Source organism: Gekko japonicus, unplaced genomic scaffold (genome assembly GCF_001447785.1).
Source record: "Gekko japonicus isolate JY-2015 unplaced genomic scaffold, Gekko_japonicus_V1.1 scaffold641, whole genome shotgun sequence".
Taxonomy (NCBI): Eukaryota; Metazoa; Chordata; class Lepidosauria; order Squamata; family Gekkonidae; genus Gekko; species Gekko japonicus.
The window spans coordinates 741,596-744,770 of NW_015177027.1; positions in this window are offsets into that span (position 1 = coordinate 741,596).

The window sequence follows — 3,175 nt, forward strand, 5'->3', positions numbered from 1 at the left end:
CCCCCCAATATTGCTTGAAACATGGGGGTCTGCTATTCCTGCCCGCACTGCCTAATCAAATCAGTTTCAGCTCCCTGGACCTCACTTTGACAACTTTAATACCCCATACGTTCTGATCTTCAGTTGCGACACTAAAATTGGATCCCTCCCCGGAGTTTCTTCAAAGCAATATGCATCATTTACCCCTCCTCCATTTAGTCTTCGGGATGGCAACCCTGTAAAGTAACTGGCTGGCCCAAGGTCACCCAGTGAGGTTCCATGGCACAGTGGGGATTCGAACCTGGACGTCTACGCTCCTAGTCCGACAGTCTTAACCAATGTTCCCTCTAAGCTGGTGGAGTCTTGTGAGCAAAAATTCTGCTTTGTGAGCTACTGGCATTAAAGTTGTGAGCGAGCCATTTGGCTGCTGCATCAATTAGTTTGCTCTGGAGCCCTCCTTCCTGAGCTAAGACAAAAATGTGTGAGCCGGAGGCTAAAAAACGGTGAGCTGGCTCACACTAACACAGCTTAGAGGGAACACTGGAGTACCTTTTACTTCAGAGACCAGAGCACTTTCTAAATGCCACAGTATTAAGGTGGATTAGAAACATACGCTTCTAGCCACATTAGTTTTCTAACAGTGCATACTGCCAGCTGCAGATACGGATGGGGTTCAGTATCTGTTCTTTGGTTGCCTCTTTCGGTTATATTTTCTTTTTTTTTGCTTCTGTATTGGATCTCACAGCTTCGTGGTTTGAAGCTCTCAAAATATTGGGGCGTTGGATTTGTATGGCATAATGAGAAACGCAGAGTTGCAGGAGATAAACATAGAAGGATGCAGTTCGTGGGTGAAAGGGAAAATATATATTTTGAAGTTAGGATTTTCAGGTGTGGGGGAGGGTGTCCGGGCCAGCTGTCTGCCGCGTCCCCCAATATGGCACTCCTGTAACTTTAAAAAAAGAAAAGAAAGGGCACCTATTTTTAAGCTAACAAATGCTGGGAGGTCATGTTGAAGCCACGGATTGACAATAGACAGCAGCTGTCAGGAGGCAAGGTGTAGAAGGGCGTTAGAGTCTGCTTTCAAGCAAAAATATCTAACTCAGGCTTCGCCAACCTCTCGATATTTAAACCCTCCACTTTTAACAGTTAGGTATCCGCTTTACCTTTTAAAACCCCTACGCCAGTATGATGCGAGAAGCTGTTGTTTGTCATAATTCTCTCTTCTGTGCAACTAGTGTAGAACCCTAACGTGGAGAGGTTGGCCAACCTTCCTCCATTTTGTTGATGCGGATGTTACAGGAGTATGGTCTGTTCCCTTCCCAAGTTGGGTCTGTGGCTACTTGTCTACTAGTAAAGAGGGGGGTAGAATTCTGGATTATCCCTCCACTAGTTTTCTAAAAAGGGCAAGTTCCCTGGAGGGGCGCCATGGAAATGATCCAACTAAACAAATAAATATAATTCTCTTAATGGTGGTGGTGAGGGAAACAGCGTTGGGGACTTGGGTTCCTAAAGCCAATGGACGACGGTACAAAATTAAGGCCCAGTCCGTGCTGAGTAGCCCTCACAAAAGAACATAACGCTGATGTTTTCTCTTCATATGAACGCATCCTTAGCTACAAGGGGTTTTGACCGTCACTGGTCTTGTTGCACAGATAGCAGACCGGCCATGTAGCACGTCAAATTTAAGTCACGAGGTTAGCAGGAGAAGGTTGTATGCTTACGTGAGCGTCCTTCCCCAACTGACCGTTGGTTGGGCAGATGGAGCCTTTGTCCCAGGCGCATGTGGGTGAGAGGTTAAAATAGTCAATCAGTACAGGAACGGGCAGCCGTTGCTTCCTGGCTCTCAGCCCTGACCCGACTGACCAATTAGCTGGGTGTCAGACGGAGCCGTCTCTCCATACTTATTATAGCATGGGACCCATGGAGTTGCCTGCAAGTGACATCAAAGTCACATGACGGGAGGGGGGAAGCCAAGGTTAGGACCTCATCGGTGTCAAACCCGGATCCTTGGGCAGCAGAGCAAGACATCCGGGACAGGAAGCACAACCTAAGTGGCAGGAGTTGTCAAGCCAAGGGGTAGAACCTTGGAGTCGCCTTCACCACCCCTGGGTTGAACTCGCATCTCTGTCTTGCAGTTCCTGTCCTCAGCGTGTGAGCAGGGAGAGGCAGGAGGGATTAGTCTATGGTCGCCAGGTCTGGGTTGGGAAATACCTGGAGACCTTGGGGGTGGATCCGGGAGAGGGCGGGGTTTGGGGAGGGGAGGGGGCTCAGCACTGTACAATGCCACGGAGTCCACCCTTCAAAGCAGCCATTTTCTCCAGGGGAACTGATCTCTGTCAGCTGGAGATCAGTTGCAAAAGCGGGTGATCTCCAGGCCCCACCTGGAGGCTGGCAACCCTATATCGATCCCTTGCTCGCTACTCATGCTTCTTCTCCAAGAAGCAGCAACCTTCCCCCAACAAGCTCCCTAGGGGCTCACAACCTACTTGAGGATCGCTATCCCTTGGCTGATGACCACCGGTCCAGGAGTTGTGGGATGGGGAGAAAGCGTTGTGGTAGCTTAGCAGCTGCAACATCTTCCCCCTCCCTTTCTATTCCTCCGCCCCCAATCCCAGGGAAATGACTGGCCGTAACTAGGGCGGGGCTGCTACGCCTCTGCTGCAGGAAGCGAACACCATTGTGGAGGTGGCATGAGCCCCCGGGGCCATGTATTTATGTGCTGAGTGTTTGTTTTCTTTCCCCAGTGCTTCCTTAGAGGGGGCCTTGTCACACCTGATGAGCACTAAAAAGAAAAACTAACATCAAATCATTGTCTCCAATTTGGGGGGGGGGGCAACTGTGGGCTTCCCAGAGAAGAGATTTCTAAAGAGAGTGGCTGTTTCAAAGAAGGCCCCTTTTCTCCTTGCCTGCGCCAATCAAACCTCAAAGGAAGAAGGGGCAGTTTTAGAGGGCCTTAGGATCAGGGTTCCCTCTAAGCTGAGTTAGTGTGAGCCAGCTCACAGTCTTTTAGCCTCCGGCTCACACATTTTTGTCTTAGCTCAGGAAGGAGGGCTCCAGAGCAGACTAATTTATGCAGGAGCCAAATCACCTGCTCACAACTTTAATGCCAGTCACTCACCAAGTAGAATCTTTGCTCACAGGACTCCATACCTTAGAGGGAACATTAGGATCTAATGATACAGCACACTCCCCCCCC